We start from the raw sequence: 12092 nt of genomic DNA, 5'->3' as shown, positions 1-12092 counted from the left end.
AAACTGAATAAAAAGGAGGGTACTTTTTAAGTCAGTGACTAAAAATGAGGACTGAAGACTTTTTAATATGATTTTTTTCTAAACTAAATGGCATAATAATGGAGACTCATAAAAAAAGTCTGGGGGCTTCCCTGGTGGCTCAGTGGTAAAGAATCTGCCTGCCAATGCAGGACATGCGGGTTTGATCTGTGCATGGGGAGGATCCCCTGGAGGAGGAAATGGCAACCCTACTCCTGTATTCTTGCCTGGGAAATCCCATGGGCAGAGAAGCCTGGTGGACTACATTCTATAGGGTTGCAAAAGAGTCAGACATGATTTGGTGACTAAACAATAGAAAATCTCACCCAAGTCTCAGTCTTCATTAGTCCACTTTGCTCCCTTGAGCGCTGGTGAGTTTGAACTCTATATTCCCCATAAGGAGAGGATATTAAAATCCTTTCCCACATGTTGTCATAAATCTCACTAATGACGGGCCTAGGCTTGCCTGAAAGGAAAACCCTCACTGGAGGTAGGAGCCTTTACAGCAACCTGACACCCTGGGACCGATTTTCCCAGTACATTCGGACTTGCGGAGGTTAGTGCAGAACAGGATGTTGCCTTCCTGCCCCACACTTGAGAATAAAGGTGGGTACAGATAGCCCTGCATCTGTCTCTCATAGAGCTGTCAGCTGCGGGGCCAGCTATCCCCATCTAAAGTTTTGCTGGGATGGGCTCCACAGAACTCACTCTATACTCCTCCTACCACCAAGTCCTACACCCAGTTAACAAGGTGACAGGAAGGGAGAATGATCGCCTTGTCAGGAGAGCAGAGATTGGAAGGGATGGGGCAAGAGGTACTTTGCTTCCCTCGATCTGAGGAAGGAAAGTTCCAAGGAAATAGCTCTGTAAAGATGTGTCTACAAGAATGGAAGTCTGACACTTCTTGCCTTGTTGGGGAGGAGGAGAACACAGGGAAGAGAGACAACACGGTGGTTTTATTGGCAGAGCTGGGTCCCTGACTACATTCCTTCTCTTTCCTCTCGACCACCCCTGAGTTTCCAGTTCTTGAAATGGATCCTGAGCATGCCTGTGGGCCTTAGGTTGGTGATGGATGACAGAGGAGATTGGGAAGTACCACACATACTTTGGGGGAATTAGGGTAAAGCTGCCAGTGGGGGTGGGTCAGGAGATCAGGTCACATCTCACATGTTTCTTGCCTAGGGGTCTGTGAGGAATGGGACCCTTATCAGTGAGGCTTGTTAGAGACACTCCATCCATCCTTGTCACAAATTACGTACAAGCCAGTGTGACCATCCAAAAAGGAAATGGGCAGTCCATGAAGATCCCTCTCATATGCACCTCTTCTCCCTAAACCAACCTCTGTGACACATACACAGGAGAGTCTCCAGAGAGCCAGACTGAAACCCTTCCACTCCAAGTAATGGAGGGCAGGGCAGAATGGAGAAAAGAGCTATAAATGTTTATGAGACTCTGAATTTTTAAGAACTCTGTGACTGATTTAATCGCCAAATAAAACTGAAAACTTAAGGATTCTAACCATGATTTTAAGATTGGCTCACTGAATAAGTAGGAAAGGCAGGGTTCAACAGAGCACATTTGGAACAATAATTGATAAATGAGAGTTTTATTTTTATAACCCAGCTCTTTTTTTCTTAATAAATCAGTTACTCATTATAGATAAAGGGTTAATAATCCCATTTCCTGCTGCAAGTAAGAAAGAGAAAAACAAGTATTGCATATTAATGCATATGCAGAATCTAGAAAAATTGTACAGATGAACCTATTTCCAGGGCAGAAATAGAGACACAGGTGTAGAGAATGGACATGTGGGCACAGAATGGGGTGGGGAGGGTGGGACAAGCTGGGGGATTAAGATGAACATATATACACTACCATGTGTAAAAGGTCCGTATAGTCAAAGCTATGGTTTTTCCAGTAGTCATGTATGGATGTCAGAGTTGGGCCATAAAGAAAGCTGAGTGCTGCAGAATTGATGCTTTTGAACCGTGTTGCTGGAGAAGACCCTTGAGAGTCCTTTGGACAGCAAGGAGATCCAACCAGTCAATCCTAAAGGAAATCAACCCTGAATATCCATTGGAAGGACTAATGCTGAAGCTGAAGCTCTAGTACTTTGGCCACCTGACGTGAAGAGCTGACTCACTGGAAAAGACCCTGACTCTGGGAAGGATTGAAGGCAGGAGAAGGGGGCGACAGAGGATGAAATGGTTGGATGGCATCACCGACTCAATGGACATGAGTTTGAGCAAACTCCAGGAGATAGTGAAGGACAGGGAAGCCTGGCATGCTGCAGTCCTTGGGGTTCCAAAGAGTCAGACATGACTAAGCGACTGACCTTTAAGTGTCTGTTTTTTTCTAATCTAACAGCATGTTCTAACAGCATGTTCTTTGGAGTCAGGCAGATTTGCGTATAAATTCCTATGCTTCCACTTATTAACTCCGTATCCTTGCATTGTGACTTAGCCTTTCTGAACTTCTATAAAGTGGGGGTCAAGGTTACCAAGCTACATTACAAAAGAGTTGTGAGCATCAGGTTCAATAGCCTACATGCAAACCCTGGCACTCTGCCTGGCATGGAAGAGGCAATTTCTGAATGTACATTCCTCTTCCAGTCCTGATGAGGGTAAGCTGAAAACCTCCCTTCATGCTGGCAGTCTCCTCCCAAGAATGATTGCAACAGAATGGCAGGAAATGCATTCTTTGCGGGTGGGTACTTTAAATAAATAAAGCTAACGGACAGAGTCATAGGAAGAACGATGTCAAATAAATCCTCTCTTCTCTCATTTAAAAATGAATTAAAATCAGAGTCCATATGTTATTACTAGAAGGCACGGTTGTCCTCACTATGGTCAACTGATGGGGGCCAAGAAGGAATGCACCTCCATGCCCCCACCTCCATGGGAACCTCCTACCAGGCCAGGGTCATCTCCTGCCTCAGACACCAGTTCATGGGGTCCCCAAAGAGTCTGACACGACTTAGGGACTAAACAGGAACAGCAACGTGCATGATAATCACTCAAGGTGGGTAGGTTATGTATTCTTAACCTCGTTTCACAAGTGAACAGACTGAAACTCAGAAAGATTCACATGAAAAATAAATTAACTTCTTCATTCCCAGACGAAAGCTGGACAAAGACCACATGGCTTCCCGGAGTTTCCAGGAAGCCTGTGGGGAAACTGTGTGTGGAGCCTACATGTCTTAACAGCTTAGTCCAGGGTGTGAGGGGGAGAGTACAGGGGAGAACTGGATGCCCAGGAACAAAGCGATGGATGGCATGGATGAGCCGGGCAGCACATGTCGACATGCAGTTCTTGTTTCTCATGGCGATGGCAAGATGAGGGGGGATGCCTCATCTTGTGGAGAGCGGATCTCAGGCCACAGACTGCTATAACCCACTCTTTTTCTACCACAAGGGAAGCCGCTCTGAAGAAAACACTAGGAAAGGAGGGGAAAGCTAAGAGACATCTGAAAATGCAGAGTCAGAACCCCAATTATCTTATACTCCCAAGAATCAAACAGGGCTTCCCAAGTGGTAAACAACCCGCCTGCCAATGCAGGAGGTGGCAAGAGAATTGAGTTCGATCCCTGAGTTGGAAAAATCCCCCAGAGAAGGAAATGACAACCCACTCCAATATTCTTGCCTGGGAAATCCCATGGACAAAGAAGCCTGGCTACAGTCCATGGGTTGCAAAGAGTCAGACATGACTGAGCGACTGAGCAGACACGAGAATCAAAGTGTGACTGAAGCCTGACCCATGTGCAACATCTCAGTTATAAAAGCTAGTGAATTCTCTCTTCTCATTTAGGTTAGTTAAGTTTTATATTACTTGCAAAACAAAGGGCCCTGACATAGAAAAGTATACTTGTGTGTCATCATAAATAATTTTTATTTTGTGAGCTTTTAAAATAAAACCCTGATAAGAATACATACAATTCTGAACCACATAGCTCCCTAGTATTACCATTTCACAGAAGAAAAAAATCATAATTTTATTCTTCCAAAATGATTCTATTCCACTTAGGCAACTCTCTAATGTTATTAGGAAGAGATTTATATGGTGCTTACTTGTCTGTTTTCAAAAGTCAATAATATCTTTGCATAAAATTTTCAGTTTTAAACACTCAAGTCTTAAACTATTTTCAAAAGCACTTGAAAGATACAACAGAAAGTTCTTGGGCATAAGTAGATTTTTTATTTAAGGCAAAAAAAAAAAAAAAAAAATTGTCAGGCAGGCTCTCAAAAATCTCAACTCACCAAGAGAAGGAAGATGCATTCTTATCTGCTCTCATCATGAATGACCTGACTCCCACATAAACTTAAAAGTTTCAAGTGTGTGTAAATGAAGACAGCACACTAAAACATCTTTGAAAAGATGAAAGTCTAGAAGAAAATAACATGAATTTATTGAAAGCCACTAGACCAAGCTCCCTTTCTACATGACAACATTCATCACACTGCTCTTCCTGCACAAAAATAATTACAAATGTTCAATGTTGGAGGACTGGGACCAACATGTACCCACTTATTTGGGTTTTGCTTATTTGCTTAAAAAAAAAATATATATATATATAAAATTCAGAATCATGGATCAATATAATTAAGGTTCTTGGTTACAAGCAAGATAAATCTAATCCACCAAGATTTAGAGACAAGATAAATCTAGATACTTGAGTAAGACATTCATTTGGAAAGGTATTTCTGTGTGTAGGTGCATGAGATGGAGTCTCCCAGAAAAGCTAGGTGATTAGGGACTAGACTTAGAATCAGATGGAAACCAAGAAAATTACAGAAGGACAAAAATCAGAGAATAGGAACCACAGTTCCATATTTTAACTTACCTAGAACCCCAGCCCTGGGATTTAAAAATCTACAACCATTTCCTCCTAATAGGAACATGCATTACAGCGTGTGCACACACCCAGTCGCTCAGTCATGTCCAACTCTTTGCAACCCTATAGACTGTAGGCCGCCAGGATCCTCTGTCCATGGGGTTTCCCAGGCAAGAATACTGGAGTGGGTTGCCATTTCTTACTCCAGGGGAACTTCCTGACCCAGAGGTCGAACCCATGTCTTTTGTGTGTCCTACATTGGCAGGCGGATTCTTTATCACTGAGCCACAGAAAGGTCCACTTCCAAAAGGAAACTGAGGCACTGTTAGAAGGGGACCACCTCCTGGCTAGCCAAAGCAGCAAACATTTTCACTATAGGAACTATAGATCCACGGATCACAAGGCAAAGTCCTGCAGTCTCAGATAGACGCAGAATGCTGAAGGAGTTAACAGCATAATAACTGCATTGTGCCTTGTGTAGAAGTCTAAAGCATTGGGTCTAGTAGTGTTTATCTGAAGTATTTATGCCAATGCTATCTAAGGCACAGAAACGGAATGGAAGCAGTTCCTTAGAGAAAACGTTTATGGTTAAATATGCTTTATACTGTGTGCTTGTTTAGCCGCTCAGTCGTGTCTGACTCTTTGCGACCCCATGGACTGTAGCCCACAGGCTCCTTTGTCCATGGGGTTCTCCAGACAAGAATACTGGAGTGGGTTGCCATGCCCTCCTCCAGGGGATCTTCCCAACCCAGGGCCCAAACCCAGGTCTCCCGTGTTGCAGATGGATTCTTTACCATTTGAGCCACCAGGGAAAATGCTTGTGGATGCCAGTCCTGTTGTTCTGGCATTTAAAGAGATGGAGACAAAGACAGGCATCATATGATATGCTTTATATGTGGAATCTGAAAAAATAACACCAGGTTGGCCAAAATGCCCATCCGTTCCAAACTCATCCTGCCACCCAAAAGTGTGGCAAAATTATAAGTGAAAAGAGACTGTGGTCTTAAACAATTTGAACAAATGACTTTGCAAACTTTAGTGAAACATCATGTGAACATTGCTAGGACCCCTCCCAGCACCTTGAAAGGGGCCTGGGCAGTGAGGATTCCTGAAACAAGCTTCATTAAATCTAAAGGAAATCCTCTTTTACATGAAAGTCACAATCTGTTGTGTTCTTTAAGTTGGTGAGTCAGAAAATAATAAGCAAATAAATGGTAAGCTCTAAAAGAGCTTCAGACTCATAGAAGGGAAATCTCTGAGCACATCCGAGGAGGAGCAAGAGAAAATGAGGGATCGTCTTTAGGGCATATTAGGCTTCAAATGTTTTACTCCAGCACTTCTCAAACTTGAATGTGGATCTGTGGATCTGGCTAAAATGCAGACTTTTGACTGAACAGTTGTGGGGCAGAGCCTGAAAGTCTACATTTATAATAAGTTCCTCAGTGTCCCTAGTGACAGTCTTAAGATCACAGAGTCGAAAGATCTTATTAGTAGTTCAAATAGTGATTTCAAGTTACTAGAATTAAAAGGAGAGTTGGTGGTGGTGTGGGGCGGGGTGGCTTCCCTGGTGGCTCGGTGGTAAACAACCTGCCTCTCGATGCAGGAAATGTGGGTTCAATCCCTCATTGAGCAAGATCCCACATGCCTCGGAGCAGCTAAGCCAGCGCACCACAACTATTGAGCCTGTGATCTAGAGCCTGGGAGCTGCAACTTCTGAGCCCACAGCTACTGAAGTTTGTGTGCCCTAGAGCCCATGCTCTGCAACAAGAGAAGCCACGACAATGAGAAGCCCATGCACTATGGATTAGACAATAGCCCCCACTTGCCACAACTTGAAAAAAATCCTGTGCAGCAACAAATTCCCAGCACAGCTAAAAACAAATAAATAAAATGATTGAAAATAAAAAGAGAGTTGGAGTTGAGAGATTTTGGTTGTCATCAGCATGAGCTCACCTAAGCAGTAAGTGTACTCAAGAGACGAGAAAAGAGCCAGGGACTGAACTTCAGGGCACCCTGGTGTTTAGAGCATCCTTTCTTAACTGGAGTTCCTCATATAAACCAGAGAACACAGACAATTGTTATGGTGACTATTCTCTCCATCCCAAGGACGGCATCTAACTAATCCATTTGAGGTTCATAAAGGAGAGGTTACATCCACAGATGTTTTTGACCATTAGGGCTTTGTGCTCTGGGGAACTCCAGCTGAGATATCCTGACTTAAAATATAAAACAATGAGAAAGGATCCATCACAGGAGACTGAGATGAACAGGCTGGGAAGTCAAAGTAATATCAGGAGCCCCAGGCTTTGTGGAAACTCAGTAAGAAAAATGGGCCAATAATGAGGAAGAAAGACAGTGTTTATTCATCAGTGAACAGTCTTCTGAGCACATTCACACGACGCCTCCCGATGGGTTTTGCCTGTAGTAGGTGTCCAAAGAATTTTGCGTGAATGCACCAACCAATCTATTAAATATTTCATAGAAGTGAAATAAAAATAACTTTGGGCCATTCACCAGATTGTAAATGTTACAAGGGCAGAATTTCTTATTAACTTTTTAAATTCCCAGCACAAAGAACAAAGTGCAACTCCATAAAAATCTATTGTATGAATGATTCAAAAGAGTCTGAAGATCAATGGATATCAGGTCTGTCTGAGGGTAAAGGGAAAAGACGACTCCAGTGAGAAAAGCAATAAACAAAGAGTAACTTCCAAATGAAAGGGGGAAAAACCACAGTAGAATTGTGGTCAGTCACAGCTGGATGACAATGGTTGGGCTGATGAGGAAAAACTATGTTTTTCCTAAAAAAAAAACAAAAACAAAAAAAAACACACGCTTTTTTCTTCTTAAATTTTTAAAAAAATTAATTTTATTTTTAGTTTTGCTAGGTCTTCGTTGCTGCATGTGGGGTTTTCTCTAGTTGTGGAGAGCAGGGGCTATGGCTAGTTGTGGTGCAAGGGCTTCTCACTGTGGCAGCTTCTCTTGTTGCAGAGAATGGGCTCTAGGGCGCACCGGTTTCTGTAGTTGTGGCTCAGGGGCTCACCGGGTTTAGTTGCTTCGAGGCATGTGTGATCTTTCTAAACCAGGACCAGGGATCGAACCCATGTCCCATGCATTGGCAGGTGCATTCTTATCCATTGTCCTGCCAGGGAAGTCCTAAACACATATTCAAAGAATCTGAGAAAGAGGCTGTACATCATCTCGGCTGGGAGGGGCTTCTGGCATGATGAGGATGTTGACAGAGAATCTGATTTGAGACGCTTTTGTTCACCCCTGGTTCGGATTGCCTGGAAAGGCTGTGGAGCACGGCTGCAATCTGCAAAAATCACAGCAGGTAAACGTGACAGCTCAGAGTGTGTGGACAGGGAGGGGGGCTGGCTTAATGCTCCTCAACTGACCTGGGCTCCCATGTAGCACAGAAGACACCAGAAATTGTGGTTTCCCCTGGGGGGAGGGGAGCTCGGAGAGCTGGGAGTCCAGGTGTGTTCATTTTGGTACAAGCAAAGAGCCCTGAATCCAAAGGCTGATGGACAGGCCCCTCAGCATTCACACAAATGACCTTGACCTTGAATTGTACTAGTCACAGTAGAGGGGCGCCTGCTCAGTAGTGGGGGGTGCTGGGCTCCCAGGAGCCGGGCCTGGCTGAGCAAACACACAGGGAGTTATACCAGCAGGGCCTGAGGGGAGCACAGGCAGGACTTCCTGGTTATGACAGATGCACCGATTTCAGCAGAGACCAGTCAGAAGACAGTTAGGGCTAGGGGCCCGGGCAGGGGACCAGCCAGCACCTTGGGCCAGGCCAGGGCCCCTCCCCTACCACCTGGACATCAGGAGGATGGGACGCTGCCCCTTCAGAGAGCAGCCACCCGGGGGAGGAGCGGCGGGGGGTGGGGAGGAACAGGTCTGTAGGGTGAAGCTGCACCAGTGGACATTTACCCAGCAGTGATGACCTGGACTGAAATAAACTGAGGGGCTGCTAAATTTCCATCTGCCCCACCTCCTTGGCCCTGCCCAGGGAAGCAGAGGCTGGTGAAGAGCAGATCACAAGAGAAAATAAAAGAGCATCGTTCATTTGTTCTTATGAACCCAGTATGTTAACAATGCAAACAGTCCACTTGGAGGTCCCGGGGCCATGAGAAGAGCAGCTTCAGACCCAAGTGGTGGCCTGAGGCTCAGACAGAGAGGGACATGACTGTCCTCAACAGTCTTAACAGCTCAAGATTGCCCAGCCTGATCGGGCAGGAGTCAGGGGGAGAAAACAGGGGAAGGTCCAGCTCAAAGCATGAGCCGCTGACCAGGAAGGAAAGCTGACTGACCCAGAAGATGGTACCCGTGCTTCCAATCTGCTGTCAACTCACTGGGTAATGTGTGTTTGTTACGATTCTAAATTTCAGAGCTCCTATTTTCCTCTGTTGCCTTTGCTAAGCATCTGGAAATGCACTAGAAGGAGGCAGAAATACTGTGTGCACATCGCCCAGGCTGTTCAGTGACAGGGTTCCTTTGGCAGGAGTCGGTGGGGAGAGGGACGCCCCCCAGATGCCCAGTGGAGTCCCGTGGAGAGCCCCTCGAGCTGGCTGACCCTGGCAGCTCCCCCTGTCCTCCAGTCTTCCCACTTTTCCTTTTGGAGTGATGTGGTCATGGAAGGTGTGGAGGAAAGCCTCCAGAGACAGGTCTGCAGAGTGTCTGAGTGACTATTTACTACACACGCCCACATTCAGAATCATGTTAAGACCCTGAACCTTTCATCTCTAACTATCTTTGATAGATTCCTTTCTTTTATGAATAAAGAACAGTTGATCACATTTGCCTCTTGTCCTGGACTATGAGATCTGCCTTTAATCATTTCACTAGCAGTTTTGATATCACATTTGCCTGATACATTAAGCTTCCAAAATGCCTTCCAATAAAGTTTTCCAGGTCATCATCTCTACTAATGTAAGGCCAAGTACAATTAAGTTCTTTACTTTTCTAAGAAAGGAAAGAAAAAGGTTTAGTTTTTAAATGCATAATGTATAACTCACATGCGGATATCTCCTTACTATCCACATACATAATTAATCATAGACAATAGAACTAATGGTGTGCTCGGTGGTGTTTCCTTCTGAATCTACTCGATATTCTGTGTTAATGTCCACTACTTGCAAGTCCCTTGGACTGCAGGGAGATCAAACCAGTCAGTCCTAAAGGAAATCAACCCTGAATATTCACTGGAAGGACTGATGCTGAAGCTGAAGCTCCAATACTTTGGCCACCAGATGCAGAGAACTGACTCATTGGAAAAGACCTTGATGCTGGAAAAGATCGAAGGCAGGAGGAGAAGGGGTGACAGAGGATGAGATGGTTGGATGGCATCACCGACTCAATGAACATGAGCTTGAGCAAGTTCCGGGAGATGGTGAAGGACAGGGAAGCCTGGAGTGCTGCAGTTAGTTCATAGAGTCACAAAGAATTGGACATGACTTAGCGACTGAACAACACAACAGCAACAAGACTTTGTGAGGTGTGGCCATAAGATAAAGTATTTTGCTTTAACAGAAAGAACAGAAAGAAAGTGCTTTGTTCAAGGTCAATCACCAAATTAGCACTGAAACCCTGCCTAAAACCCAGGTCAAGGGATCCCTGCTTCTGTGTTCAATCAGGAAACCATGTTGCCCCCTAAACCACGGAGAGGCTCCAGTTCAGCTAAGCAGGCAGACTCCCCTGAGGTGCTCAGCCAGCCCACCACTGGGGCAACTGTGTCCTCACCCTCAGGCCAGAAACCAGCATCACTAAATAGGTGATGGCTTACCCTGGTGGCTCAGCTAGTAAAGAATCCTCCTGCAATGCAGGAGACCCCAGTTCGATTCCTGGGTTGGGAAGATCCACTGGAGAAGGGATAGGCTACCCACTCCAGTATTCTTGGGCTCAGTTGGTAAAGAATCCACCTGCAGTGTGGGAGACCTGGGTTCGATCCCTGGGTTGGGAAGATCCCCTAGAGGAGGGCATGTAACCCATTCCAGTATTCTTGCCTGGAAAATCCCTGTGGACAGAGAAGCCTGGAGGACTACAGCCCATGGGGTCACAAAGAGTCTGACACAACTGAGCGACTAAGCCCAAACAGGGGACGGGACCATGAGGAAGCAGTCCCCAACTCCATCCAGCACAGCAGAGCGCATTGGAAAACCTCAGGCTCAGAAACCCGTTGTCACCACAACAACAGAAAAGCACAGGTGCAACGTACCCAGGAGTCACGTTAATCTATTAAACTAAGAGTTTTTACATGCAAGCCTCTTCCCTTGTAGCATCCCATTTCATCCATATAAAACACTGTGAGGTACACACCATCAACTGGTAAGTGCCAGAGCCAGGACCTGAGCTCAGACCTAACCACATTGTTAGAGCAGGGAAGGTGAACCCTTCAGAGCAGGTCATTGATACTCACGGGGACCAGAGAGACAGACCCCAGGATGTCATCTCAGAAACCGGCCTAGCAGGGAGCAGGAGATGAAGTGGAATGTGTGTCCCTCATGTTACCTCTTGGCTCTGGTACTAATGTTGTGACCTTGGCATAATCAAGCCCAACGTCAAGGTGATTCCATGGAGATAGGAACGGCTTCTGACTGAATGGACAGTTGGAGGGTGAAAAATGATGAATTCCACATGGGAGAGGGCTTACAAGGATATTCCTCTCACGTGGGCTGGACCTCTCACTTTTTATCACTCTGTTCTCTTCATCCTGGCTCCATTTTTAGAGTCTTGAATAACCCCTGCATTTCAGAGATACACTGAAGTGTAAATATGCAGAACTCCCTGACACTTAAAAATATGTCCTTAGCGAAGTAGGACAGGTTAGAATTACAGTGTAGCCGGGAGGCAGAAGGGAGAGCCACGAGTAGGTAATACTTCACCTCCTGAAGTTTCAAGGAAGAGTTTACCAGCCAACTGCTGCTCAGGGAGGAGAAAATTACTTACCAAATCAACAAATGCACAGGCTCGAAAACAAATAAATTATTTCAGCACTACTTCAAAAACTCATATTTCATCAATGATAAATCACTGAGTGGAAGGGAACCTATGAACACCAGGCTTATTTTAAAGACTCAATATATGACTCAATATCTTCATGGTGTGATAGATTCATTTATTCATAAGTGCACCAGTCAATTATCTGTATGAGTAAGCTTCATTTGCATATAATGCACCAAGCAGTGATACATTAGAACTCTGAGCATCTACTGCCTCAGTTCCCCAATGATAAACTCAG

General features: G+C 45.1%; 1 protein-coding gene across 1 annotated transcript in view; it reads right to left on the bottom strand.

Annotated features, from left to right (window-relative positions):
* The window catches only part of NKAIN3 (sodium/potassium transporting ATPase interacting 3), a 359994-nt gene that overhangs the window by 174488 nt on the left and 173414 nt on the right, over positions 1 to 12092 (bottom strand). The gene's annotated exons all lie outside the window — the stretch shown is intronic.

This window comes from Dama dama, chromosome 21, assembly GCF_033118175.1.
Source record: "Dama dama isolate Ldn47 chromosome 21, ASM3311817v1, whole genome shotgun sequence".
NCBI classification, from domain to species: Eukaryota; Metazoa; Chordata; class Mammalia; order Artiodactyla; family Cervidae; genus Dama; species Dama dama.
The sequence above is the reverse complement of the archived record's forward strand: the minus strand, read 5'-3'. Positions and strand labels throughout refer to the sequence as shown.